Below are 12,635 nucleotides of genomic sequence, written 5' to 3'. Positions count from 1 at the left end.
CGGCGGCGGCGGCGGCGGCGGCGGCCGCCCCGATTGGCCGAGTCTGGGTCACGTGGCCCCCGCCGAGTTTCCCCTCCCAGTGCAGCCCTGCGGGAACGCGGCAGGTTCCCGGAGCGGCCCACAGGCGTCGCCGCTCCTGAGTGGCTGGTGGTCCAGTCAGGGCGCGCCGCTGTGGCGGTTATTTTGATGAGAAACGGAGCCAGAACCCTCGTCAAATTGCACCTGCGGTCCAACCACGTCTTTTCAGTTGAGTCCCCGAAACCTGTTTAGCTTAAGCCAGTTTGAGCAGCACGTTCTCTTACTTGCAAGATTAAACGTCAGAGTTGAAACACAAATAGAGATAAATACTGATCAGAACGACCTGGAAAAAAAATGAATTTTTCATGTACTAAGCTTGTGACTTAGTAAGAAAGTCTTCGAGCCGGTAGGGATTGGACTCCCTCCAGTTGGGGCTCCCCTCCCACTGTTCTCCGGCCCCCAGAGATTTGGAAGGGGACCAGGTACCTGTGAGTGGGGGCTCGGGATGCTGACAGGCCGTAGCTTTCGCGGTTGGCAGTTAGCTCATCCTCTTCCGGTGACGCTCTGAGCACAAGCTCTACACCCCAAACACAGCTGGGGAGTACTGACGGGGGCAGCGGGGCGCAGTCCACCGAGAGCCCACCCCACCTGCTGTTAGCAACACCCTTCCTGAAGGGAAGAATAGAGAGCCGGAGAGAACCTGTCTCTGGGTCCGGGGGCGGGAGGAGAGGGCAGGGGTGCCCTTCCTTCTCACCACACCCTCTTCCTTTCTTCGTACCTGGGGCAGAGAGCGCTCCAAGTCAACCAACACGTATACATGGGCTTAAGTGGCTGATTCCAGGGCTAGGGCAGGGAAAGTGCAAGATGAGCCTGGAGTGTCCTGCATCGCCAGAAAGTAAGGAAGTGCTCCAAAAAGGATGGGGACTCAGGAGCCAACCTGAGGGAGCTCCTAGTGGCCAAAGCTGGAACTATATGCGTGGCAAAATTAATAACAATGCTATTTGCTTATGAGTTACAGAGTAATGTAAGTATCCACGAGTCCATAGTGATATAAAGAAAGAATAAATAGGGAATTCCCCGGCGCTCCAGGGTTAGTGCTCACTGCCAGGGACCTGGGTTCAATCCCTGGTCAGGGAACTAAGATCCCACAAGCCACGCGGTGCGGCCAAAAAGAAAAAAAAAAAAAAAAAGAATAAATAAGTGGGGGAGGAAGGACAGCCCTATAAATAATTTTTTTAAGTGTTTAAAGTATAAGACATAACAATGTTAACACTGGGGGAAATGAGACAGAGTACATGGGAAGTCTGTATACTATTTTTGCAAAATACAAGTGGACAAGGGTGAATTTACCACTCTCTTGGACCGGGTGAGCAAGGGACCTTCAGCATCAGGGCTGACCCTTGTGGCTCAGAAAGGCGCGAGCTGGTGAGATGCTGGGATGAATGTGCTTCTGTGGAACCTCAGCTGCCCAACCTGTCTCTACTGGCTTGGCAGGTACCAATGCCCTGAGCAGGGACAAACTTGGCAAGTTGAAGAAACAGCAAGGAGACAAGTCAGGGAGCTTACGAACGATCGAGAGGAAGACGGTAGGAGGCAAGATTGGACAGACGGCAAGAGTCAGACGTCAGGGCCACATCAGGTGAGGGTAGGGAACACATTCTCACTTACCCTTTCACGTCTCCTCCCACCTCCATTTATTATAATTATATTATTCTTGTAGGTTTTCCTCGAGTACCTGTGTGGCGTTAAACAATATACAATCCTTAAACCTTTATACCTTGTCCCGCCAGCTTTGGACGGTATCGCTATCCTTTCCCCCAATGGAAGACAGGAGTCCTGTCCTTTCCTCTGCCTCTCCGCCTTCCACCCACCTCCCAACTCCCATCACCCAGACTTTTACTTGTACATTGTCAAGATTGCTCTTTACAGCTAGAACAGATTGAAAATGCTTTTTCATGCTTTGCTTCTAGATCGTAGAAGCCCCCAGAGCCTGCCCTTTTCCCTGCAGCTGTCTGTCTCAGAGCCCCTGGCCTCTTTGCTGCTCAGGCCCGCTGCCCGGCCGTCACTGCGGACGTCACCCATGGCCCACTGGTCCCGTGCTTTTCCTGTTCTTGGTTTCTGGCTTCGTATGCTGAAGTATATTATAAGCACATCCTCGGAAAGGGATGTCTTTGCATATGTAAAAAGGCCTTTCATTTGCATTCATAACTTGGCATCGGTTTCTAGATTCCAAATTTTTCCTCAGGATTTTGAAGGCACAGCTCTGGAGGAGTCACTGGAATTTTATCTCCAGATGCTTTTAAGATGTCTCTTCATCCCTAATACTCTGAAATTTCACAAGAACAAGTCTAGACGGGGATTTCTTTTTCATTCACCCTGATCTGTGCTTGAGGGGCCCTTTCATTTTCTACAATTTTTTGTTTGTTTCTTTGTTTTTAAGAACTTTCTCTCTGTTTGCTCTGTTTTCTCTATTCTCTAATTCTGGAACTTCTGTGTACATGAAGTTGAACATCCTGGACCACCCTCCACAGCTCCATCATTTCTCATCTATTTTCTTAGTATTCTATTGACCTTTTGATTTTCACCATTTACTTTTTAAGTCTCTGGGTTTTGTTGTTGTTGTTTTTCGCTGCGTTGGGTCTTTGTTGCTGCGCGCGGGCTTTCTCTAGTTGCAGCGAGAGGGTGCTACTCTTCGTTGTGGCGCATGGGCTTAGTTGCTCTGTGGCACATGGGATCTTCCTGGACCAGGGATCCACCCCATGTCCCCTGCATTGGCATGCAGATTCTGATCCACACTGCACCACCCAGGGAAGTCCCAAGTCTCTTTTTCTTTAAATGAATTTTATTCAGATTTAATTTACATACAATGAAATGGTCCCATTTTAAGTGTATATTTTGCTGAGTTTTGACAAATATATACAGTTGTGCAATTACCATCACAATCAAGATATAGAATATTTCCATTACCCCCCAAAGTTGTTCTGGTCCCCTTCCCAGTCAAACCCCACTCCACAGCCAGGCCCTGGGCAGCCACTGATCTGCCTTCTGACATTACAGATTACAATGTCATTTCTCTATTGTCATGCTCAACACAGTGCTTTTAAGACTTAGCCATGCTTTTGCATGTATCAGTTATTCATTCCATTTTTATTGCTGAGTCGTGTTCCATTGTATCACAATCTTTTATCTGTTCATCAGTTGAGGGACGTTTGGGTGCTTCCTGTTCAGTTTTGAATAATGCTGCTAGAAACGTTCGTGTGCAAGTCTCTGCGTGGACATACGTCTTCATTTTGCCTGGGCAAATGCCGAGGGGTGGAATCGCTGGATGGCATAAAAAGTGTAGGCTTAGCTATATTATAAACTGCTGATCTGTTTTCCAGAGTAGTTGTAACATTTGACGGTCCCACCAGAAATGTATGAGAGTTCCATTCGCTCTGAATCTTTCCCATCACTCGGCGTGGTCAGATCTTACTTGGTTATTCCAGCTAACTCAGTTTCCTTGACAGGCCTCTCTCCTAAATAGAAAGGTTGACGGGAGTGTCCTGTCCAAGGGTAAGGGTTACCAGGTGCCGGACCGATGAAGGAATTCCTTGGGGAGCCCCGCCCCACCCTAAAAGCACCAAGCAGTTTGCTTGATTTGTTTGGAGAAGAGAAATCTGGCTTCTGGACCAGGGAGCCAGGCCAGCTGCCAGTTGCTCTGCGGCCTGCGTTTGGGAGGGAACAGTTGTTCAACCCAGAGCTCTGGTTAATCCCCGGTGTCAGCCCCACCCCGAAGCTGAGCCTCTGAGACCAGGACAGACAAGCCCCCCGCCTCTGCCCAGGCCACCCCCAGCCCCTTCCCCACCCCCGTGCCTATTCTGGGATGCTGCTTCCTCCGCCACTCTTCTAACTGCTTTTCTCCTTGCCCAGATTTGCTGAATGCTCTCATCTACTGACGTCTCCCATCCCCACCCACCTCCTTTCTGTGCTTCTCCACTAATCCTTTCAAGGAAGCCTTAGGTGAGAAGAGGAGAAGCTGCCTGTGCTCAGTTCTCCTCTGCACTGAGAGCTTGACTTCTGTCTGTGGGCGGAGAAGAGTGTCCACAGGCATCCTAGGTGGAGAAGCAGGCTGCAAAGTGGCACATACGGGGCGCACTTCTGTAAAAATGTACACATGTGTACACAGAAAGTGACAGAACAGACATAAAACTATTTACAAAAGTTAGCTCTGGGTGACGGGATTAAAGTGATCTATGGGTTTAAAAAATTTTTTTTAATACTTTCTTATGTTTTGTAAACTGCAGTTATGAGTGTGGCAGTTTGCACAGCGGCTAAAGCCTCAGGCTGTGGGGTTGCACAGATCTGGATACGGACTTTCAGATGGAGGGGGTGAAGGCACAGGTGGGGACTGACCTCGAGTCCCTGACGTGACAGGAAAATTCTTGTAGACCAGCCGCAACTTTTTGTCTCTCCAAAGCCACAGATGGTCAGTAAGCGCTGTCGGAGCTTGGGGACGCATTGTCCCTTCACGCCCTGTGGAGCTGAGTAAAGTGACATTTCCGCATTCTGAGACTGGAACTAAGGTTTTGCTAAGAGATGTGTCTCCTGCCCTGACAGCGTAGAGCTGACCCTTCAGATCTCACCCCAATGAGACCCATGCGATCCCGGCAACGAAACACTGTTCTTCCAGCTCTTAGATGCTTTGATTGGAAGAAAGGAGTTTCAAATCGTCTTCTTGATGTCTGTGAAGAGTTTAATGAGACTGCAGAATACATAAAACAAAGATTGTCATTATCTTGTCCACAAACTCAACTGTGCTCATCCGTCTGCGTGTTTGGTGCCAGCGCGAAGGTAAATTCTGGCAGACTCAGTCAGTGATCTTCTCACCAAAGAAATGAACAGACCTTAGCTGCTAAACGTCCTCCAGCCCCTACACACAACTCTGCCCGTAAAGGTGAGATCTGCTTACCTGCAATGTTGGGCTTTTCATAAGGCAAGTTTGGGTCACCTTTCACTTTCCTCTGAATATGCAGAAGCAAGGAGACTTCTGACCATAGAAACGGAAGCAGAAGCCTCTAGATGCTTCCTACAAGATACCTGTCATTGTTGGCGGTCATAGAAAAGATGCGCACATGCTGGTTGCCGTCAAAGCCTATCTCTCACAGTGCAGGAAAGGAGTGCCGTCCTCTAGTCTGGAAATACAGCAGGGATGAGAACGGACTCAGGGCCTACAGGAAGACAGAGGTTCATATGCTTTTCTCCAGCCGGTTGGAGGGTCTTTGAAGAGGCCACAAGTGGATGAACTGGCTGCACCTGGTTGTGTGATGGTCTGTGTAGATTGTGACAGTGACTCACCACAGGCAGAAACACTCACCGTATGACAATAGAAATGCTTCAGAACTCAAAAGAATCCCACTTTGGATTCAAATCTCAGTTACCTCTGCCTTACAGCCACATCCCCAAGAAGGAGAAGTTTACCTTGCGGTGACTTCCAATACGCTTCGGGGCATTTAAGAATGGACATTTGAGACGTGGAAGCCTGTGTGATAAACTCACAGATGCAAAGGACCTGATGCATAAACAGCCGGTCACCAGCATATGTCTGCGGCCACCAGGAGGGTGGGCACCTTTTGAGAACGGGAACAGGTCCCCACAAGTCTAAGCCCGGGTGCTGTCAGGACGTCGTCATCACATGGATGACGCTGGGAGTCCGGGTGTTGTGGCTTCAGGAGAACAGGGCTGCCAGTCAGCGTGAAGTGTACGTCTCTCTGCGTCCCATTTCCTGCTGCATGAAAGAAGGGTGTCCCCAAACTTCAGAGAAGTGTCGTCAGAGAGGGACAGGAGGAGGGACAGCGTCCTACTCACCACGACAGAAAGATCCATGTCATGGTCCAATTGATTAGTCCTATCGTGTTTGCAACCTCCTTTTAAAAAGTCTCGCATTAAAACAGATCCATGGGAATTCCCTGGTGGTCCAGCGGTTAGGGCTCCAAGCTTTCACTGCCAGGGCCCAGAGTCAATCCCTGGTCGGGGAACTAAGATCCCACAAGCCACGTGGTGCAGCCAAAAAAAAAAACACAACAAACCACACAGATCCAAATACTGATAAACATACCGACTTGAGTGAATCTCCAGGGAATCGTGCCGAGTTTAAAAAGCCAACCTCAAAAGTTGACATACCGTATGATACCATTTATACAACAATGTTTACAAAATATTTACTGATTGATTGATTGATTTGGCTGTGCCGGGTCTTACTTGCGGCATGTCGGATATTTATTGCAGCGTGTGGTACCTTTAGTTGCAGCATGTGGGCTCTTAGTTGTGGCATGCATGTAGGATCTGGTTCCCTGACCAGGGATCAAACCTGGGCCCCCTGCATTTGGCGTGTGGAGTCTTAACCACTGGACCAGCAGGGAAGTCCTTATACAACATTTCTGAAATGACAAAACTTTAGGAAAAGATGGCAGGCTAGTGGTTTCCAGGGGCTAAGGACAGGCAGTGGAAAGGGGTGGGGGCTGCAGAGGGCACAGGAGAGATCCCTGGGGAGCTGAGACCTCCCAGCATCTTCACGCCCAGTTACACGAGTCTGGACACCTGTGCCCCATGTTGGGAGCAGCCTTCACTCTGGCCCATCCGGTTCCTGGGTCACTATTTGCATGCTGCCCTTTCCCCTTGGAACGGGTTAAAGCCCCCAAGCAGGTGGATTTTGTAATCAGTGGGAGGATTTCATCCACAGGAGGTACCTCGGGGAGGCTGCTTTCCAGATGCCACAAAACTGTACTAAAATTCACATAACATTTACCAATTTGACCATTTCTCAGTGTCCAGTTTAGGGGTATTAAGAATATTCACATTGTTGTGCAAGGTCACCACTGTCCGTCTCCAGAACTTTCTCATCTTCCCAAACTGAGACTCTATCCCCATTAAACACTAACCCCCAACACCCTCCTCCAGCCCCTGGTGCCCACCCTCCTCCTTTCTGTCTCTGTGACCCTGACTGCCCCAGGGACCCTCCCCCTGAGCTTGCTTGGGCCGTCCACGTGCCCGCCAATACTCGGTGTTGTCCACTCTGATTGTTGCCAATCTGATGGGGGTAGAGTGGTATGGAATTACTTGAATTTGCATTTCTCTGATTACTAATGGGCTGAAGCAACTCTTTATTATATTCTTGTCCTGCATTTAAGTTTCTTTTTCAGTGGATTGCCTGTTCCCATCCTTTGCCCATTTTCCTATTGCATTCCTCGTTTTCTTGTTGATTTGTAGGAGCTTCTTGTATATTCTAAACAGTAACTCCTTGTCTTTTAAAGATGGCAGATATCTTCTGACCTGTCATTTGTCTGCTGGCTTGTTCGCGGTATCTTTATTGAGCAGACATCTTTCATTTTGATGTAATCAGATCCATCAATGTTTCATCATAAGGTCTGTGCTTTTGAGGTTTGTTTTAAGAAATCCTTCCCCACCCCTGGGAAACAGAGCCTCCTTCATTATCTTCTTTTGACATCGTAGTGTTCCTTTTTTTTTTAATTTAATTTTTTTATTTGTTTAATTTTTGGCTGCGTTGGGTCTTTGTTGCTGCACGAAGGCTTTCTTTTGTTGCGGAGCACGGGCTCTAGGTGTGCGTGCTTCAGTAGTTGTGGCGCCCGGGCTTAGTTGCTCCGCGGCATGTGGGATCTTCCCGCACCAGGGCTCGAACTCACGCCCCTTGCATTGGCAGGCGGATTCTCAACCACTGCGACACCAGGGAAGCCCCCCTAGTGTTCCTTTTCATTTAGGTGGTCATTCATCTGGAATCTAGTCTTATTTCTTTAAAAATAAAATTTCAATGAGAAAACGGCAAAATATTAGTAGTTGTTAATTTAGGACAGTGGAGTCAGTGTGCATATTACTGTACTTTTTCCATAGTTTAACATTTCTAAACTTCTAAAATTTCTAAAAATTTCTTAGTATTTTGTGCAAAATACAGGTAAAGTCAAATAAGAAAACAATTTACGAAGCCCCACTTGGATAGAATCACTGGCAATTTTCTGTGCTGTGTGTGTGTGTGTGTGTGTGTGTGTCTATACACACATGGAATCATATAGAACCTACATTTTTCAGTTAACAGCTTGTCATTTCCTGAGTACATTTCATGCCCCGTCTCTGCACATATGACACTGTGAGCGCTGTTTTCTTTTTCAAGGAAAACTAGCTTTGTTCTTGGAGTTATCTCTTCCCTCCCGTGATCTAACTCCATAAGACATCAGGCTCCAGGTCAGCTTCCTGCACTGCGATTGTCTCACTCCAACTACCTGTCACCTGAAGAATTCTTTTGTTTTTCCATCTAGAAAGCAGTGTTTCCACCCATTTTGCTTTCTTGAATAGTGAATTCTCACTCTGTAAGCATAAGACACACGCACAAACACACGTATCTGTTACGCAAGTCTCTTCCTGCTGGAAAGCAGGCATGTCAGGTGGGCAGCAAACTTGATTTTCATCGGTGGATCCCAACACCTACTAAGTATGGGGCACACAGTAGGCATGCAGTAAACATATGTTAAATTAATGCAGTTCCAATAAGAAGAAAGACTGGGAGTAAGTGCCCAAGAAGCTGTCCAGGTGAGCACGCTGGGGTCAAAGTCAAGGGGCACAGCTGGGCACGGGTGGGCACAGGCGGGGAAGACCTCGTGGAGTAGGACCACAGCAAGAGGGAGACGGAAGGCGGAAAGCATAAGCGCCGGGGCCGGCACGGCGAGGGGAGGGAAGACTCCCAACGCCCACGACGGCGTCTATGGGGAAGTCTCTTCCTGCTCGGGCCTCGGCCTCCAGAGGAGCAGGGCTGGCTGTTCTCCAGGTGTCTGTGGCTGTGCTGAAGGGCCCGGAGCAGCTGCAGTGCCAGGTGAACTCGTTCATACCCACCCACCGGTACAGACCGATACCAACCAGCTGAAGCCGGCCGAAGCCAGCACAAACGAGATGGAAGTAGGGTGGGCGCAGTCCCTCCAGAGAAGACCTCCAGGCCTCACCTGAGTCGGCACCAGGGGGGTCTGTCCCTGTTGCAGCCTCTTTCCCCGCAGGTGGAGGAGACACGAGCAGGGAGGGTCATGGGTTTCCTCCCATCCCTGTGTGCTAGAGGTGGGGGGCTGTCAGCTACTGCTTCCTCCATCAGGGCATCTTGTCCTGCTTGTTTCCTCTTGCTGGTGAGTGTTCTAAGGGCCTGTTTCTGTTGTTTTTTTGCCAGGGACATTTCCCCGTTCCCCGTGTCCCCCCGTGTCCCCCCGCCCCCGCCGGCTGCTCCCCACTCCTCAGCCTGGAGGCCTAAATGGTGAGCCCAGCCTTGGTGCTCACCTCCACCAAGGCTGAGAGGCATTCAGATTCCGGATTCTGAGCTGGGGCGGGAGCGGGTGGGGCTGAAGTGATTTGAGAGGCTGCTGGGCTTGCCTCGCACCAACACGGGCCCAGGATGGGAAGCACGGGCTTCTACTCTCAAAAGCTTTTTCGTGCCTTTCCCGATGCTGCCTGCACATCCTCTGCTGTTCCTCTCAAACCTGGCGGGACCCTCAGGATTTCGTGAGCTTCCTTTCATCATGTACTGGAGGTCCCATGGAGCCCCGCCAGTATCTCATCCCCTCCTTTGGCCTTATGGCATGTGGCTTTGCACCCTTCCCTGTTCGTTGTTGCCGGTGAAATATCTTTTCTTCTTTTAAGCTGGTCTTGGTCATTTCGTAATTATCGGAAGAAGATTGCTTCTGTGACCTGCCTTCCGTGTGGAATCCTTACCCAGAAGTGTCCGCGGATGTCTACACTGCTGTCCACTAGAAACACCATGAGTGCCACCTATGAAATCTCACATTTTCTGGTAGCTGCATTAAAAACGCAGAGAGAAACAGATGAAATTAATTTGATAATGTTTTATTTAACCAACATATCCAAAATATTACAACTTAACACATAAGCAATATTTTAAAATATTAGTGAGGTATTTTACCTTCTTTTTCATACTTAGTCTTCAAAATTCTGTTTTATACACACACAGCTCACCTCAGTTCAGGCTAGCCACGTTTCCAGTGATCAACAGTTACACGTGGCCAGTAGCTACTACAGACAACACGGGCCTAGACTTAATCCAGATCTTTATTCTCCTCAGTCCACCCCCCGCCCTCCCAGGCAACACTCAAAAAACACAACCTTCTCTCCTCTCTCTGCCCGTGCTCTTGTTGAACACCTACCCTGCTTATGAAACACCTACCGGCATCTGTAAAATTTATACCAGGGATGAGGCTTCCTACAAGCTCAGCTAAAGACACAGCCCCTCTGCTGTGAGTTAATAAAGAGAAGAAAAAGGCTATCCTTTTTCTTCCTAAACCCTACGAGGACAGCCAGCTAACATTGCATTAGTCCATTGCCATTACTGTAATAAATATGTTCTCATTAAAATGGCCCATGCAACTGGATTTTCCTTTTCAGCCCTGGAAGTCTTTTCCTGAGCAGGCAATGTGGTAGGCTCTTCCCGCCCTCACCGGCCCCCTAACCCGCTGGAGCCGCGTTTCCTCTTTTGTAAAGTAGGATCATAATAGCTTCTTTATCTACCTGGCAAGTCGGTTGTGAAACTTAAAGAGATAGTAAAGGGCAGGGCTCAGCCACTGCAAAACCCCACCCAAAAGTGGCCTGTTGTTATCTGTGTGGTCCGTGGATGGAGAAGCCTGCAGGTCAGGAAGGCGCAGGTGTCCTCGGCAGGCCCCGGGGCAGCAGCCGGAGGGCCCAGCTCCGCCACGTTCCGCCTCGGAGGAGCGCACCTGCGGCCCGGCGCGCACACCTGGGGAAGCGGGCGGAGCTCGGAGACCGCACAGTTACTGGGTGTGGGGGGCAGGGGCTCGAGGACAGCCACGGAGCGCAGGGACGGGTGTTGCAGGGATGGCGGCCACGGCGCGGGACGGCCTGGCTCTTGCCGGCCGAGACCCAGGTCCTCCTGAGACCGGGGTCCTCCTCTGGACAGAGACCCTCCCTGAGACCGGAGCCCCTCCGCCCCTCCTCCCGGCTCTCTCGCCCCGCCCCCTCCGCGCCGCGCACCGCCTCTGAGCCCCGCCCATTTCCCCGCCCCACGGCTCGGCAACAGTTCTCGATTGGCTGGGCGCCTAGGTAGGCCGCCTCCGCATTGGCCGAGGAGCTTCGAGTGGCGCGCCCGTGATTGGTGGACGTCCGCGTTTCTCCCAGGCGCGGCGCGCGATTGGCTGGCAGAGGCACAGTCTGCGGGGCCTGGGCGGTGCAGACGAGGCCTCAGGCGGAGGCTGCTGCGGGGGGGCGGCGACGGCGGCGGTGGCGGCGCCAGGCAGGTGAGCTGCAGCCGGGGGTCGGGGCGGGGGTCCGGGCGGAGTGGGGCCGGGGCCCGGGCGTCCCTCGTGGCGGGCGCGGGTGGGGGTGGGCTGCGGTCCCCGCTAGGGCCGCCAACGGCCGCGGCGCTTCAGCCCCGCTGCCCCCGCGCCCCCTCTCAGCCTGGCATCGCCGCCCCGGCGCCTCAGTCCCCTCCCCCTCAGCCCGCTCCTCCTCAGTCCGCTGGCCCCAGGCGCCCTCTGCCTCACCCGGTCCTTCTTGAGCGCCCCTCCCCAACCCGGCGCGCCCCCGTCAGCTCCCCTCCCCCCACCACGGCGCCTCCTCCCCGGCCCGCCGACCCCCGCCTGCCAGCACCCGGCGCGGCCCCGGGACGCCGCACCCCACGCCGGCTGCCCGGCTCGCGTGCCCGGGCTCGGCGCTCTGCCCGGGGGTCGCGCGTGCCGGCCGCTGCCCGCGGAGGCCGCTGACGTCGGGCGGGGCCAGCTCGGTGCCGGGTCCTGTGCCAGGTCCTCCGTGCACTACCCGTTCCCTCGCTCCGCCCTCCCAGCTCGGAAACGTGAGCGGTTCGGGTCTGTTTTCGTCCATTTCGCTGGACGCTTCAGAGTTCCTTTAAGTCTGGAAACGCGGGACGGTTGGGTAGTTCTGGGGAATTTTCTGTTTATTTGGTTTGACAATTCTCTCTTTTTTCTTAATCTTCTCCCACTTTCCAGCTTTGTCTTCTTGTTCGACTTTCTAGATTCTTCAGTTTTGTAACTTATGTGTTGGGCGTTTTATTTGGGCCATCAAATTTTAAATTTTCCAGAGGTTTTTGGTGGTTATTGTTTTTCCTCTAAAATTTAGTAACACGTTCTTGTTTCTGAATGCCGTGGCGTCGCAGTCTCCGTCCGTGGCCTAAGTGTTCGCTGGCGTGAGTCCGCCTGTCCTGAAGCGTCGGGTGATCTTGCTTGAACTCGCATAGCTGAGAGCGGGACCCTGCCCAGCGCTTCGGAAGTTCTCTGCGCCTGCGCTGGTCCTGTCACTGTTGGCTAGGAAAACGGGTGGGGTTACCTCGAGGGACGCTCAGTGTCATCGTCTTTAGGTCTTTTACTGGACTTGTTAGATTCCCAAAGATGGGCTTTCCAGCCTCCTGCCTCGTTGTAGAAGTCAGGTAGAAGAGTGGGGCTGTGGCCTCCCCAAATTAGCAGGGAAGTGCTCACTTATCCCCCTTTACAGGAAGGCATTCTAGAACTCAGCTATGCCTCTTACCCTCTGGTCTAGAGAGCCCTTGGCTTTATGCCCCAGTCTTTGTTCGGGGCAGGCAGGAAGGGGATCCATGCAGAGTAGCTAAC

At 51.6% G+C, this 12,635-nt stretch overlaps 1 protein-coding gene across 1 annotated transcript in view; it reads left to right on the top strand.

The window, feature by feature from the left end:
• Nucleotides 1-11,265: 11,265 nt before the first annotated feature.
• SUN1 (Sad1 and UNC84 domain containing 1) overlaps nucleotides 11,266-12,635 on the top strand; it is a 52,083-nt gene continuing 50,713 nt past the window's right edge. The window contains exon 1 of the mRNA XM_029220013.1: nucleotides 11,266-11,309. The gene's annotated coding sequence lies outside the window, so the exon portion shown is untranslated. The remainder of the gene's footprint in view (nucleotides 11,310-12,635) is intronic.

This window comes from Monodon monoceros, unplaced genomic scaffold (genome assembly GCF_005190385.1).
Source record: "Monodon monoceros isolate NGI ecotype Baffin Bay Population unplaced genomic scaffold, NGI_Narwhal_1 Super_Scaffold_13, whole genome shotgun sequence".
Classification (NCBI taxonomy): domain Eukaryota; kingdom Metazoa; phylum Chordata; class Mammalia; order Artiodactyla; family Monodontidae; genus Monodon; species Monodon monoceros.
The sequence above is the reverse complement of the archived record's forward strand: the minus strand, read 5'-3'. Positions and strand labels throughout refer to the sequence as shown.